We start from the raw sequence: 809 nt of genomic DNA, 5'->3' as shown, positions 1-809 counted from the left end.
ACACAAAATATTAAAAAAATGTTGGATAAAAGAATATGAATCTTTTAAAGTGAAAAAATTAATAAAATAATAAAATAAAAAATTAATCATTATTAATTTTGTAATTTTTATAAAATGTGTGTTTTATTATCTTAATTTAAAGTAATTAATTTTTTATTTGACTATTTTATTAACTTTCTTATTTTAAAAAATTTTGATTATTTTACAAATATAAATATCTAATAGGTAGATGATCATTTTAAACTCTTGCATTATGAATTAGGGACATAATAGGATAAATATGTGGTGCATTAGTTGTGGATTATAGTAGTAGTAGTAGTTGGTAGTGTGAATACGTTTTTTCTTGTCCAAATACATTAATTTTCATTGTGTCATTGTACCTGAAATTTTGAGGAGTATATACCTGAAATGCACAACAATAAATTAATTGCTAATAAAAGCTCTTGTTTGTACATCAGATTCATGAATCGGAATATATGCCATAACGTCTCATTTTGGAGGAAAAAAACATTGGATTTGATGACTTTTAGAAAATGGAAGCAATTTGTCATTAACTAACAAGAGGCAAATGGATGATGCATGCTTCCTTATTTATTTTTAATAGAATTTAATGTAATTTAATGTAATTTATCTCTTTTGTATTATGTCAATTATTCTTGTAAAATATCGCTTATCATCAATTATTACTATTTTTCAAAAACTCATTCTTAAATGCTTCTTGTTAAATAAAAAACGTTTTATTTTTATTAATTAAACAAATCTTAATTCTGTATTTGTTATATTTATTTATATAAACAATTCAAATTTAA

This window comes from Arachis ipaensis, chromosome B02 (genome assembly GCF_000816755.2).
Source record: "Arachis ipaensis cultivar K30076 chromosome B02, Araip1.1, whole genome shotgun sequence".
In the NCBI taxonomy this organism is placed as follows: Eukaryota; Viridiplantae; Streptophyta; class Magnoliopsida; order Fabales; family Fabaceae; genus Arachis; species Arachis ipaensis.
The sequence above is the reverse complement of the archived record's forward strand: the minus strand, read 5'-3'. Positions refer to the sequence as shown.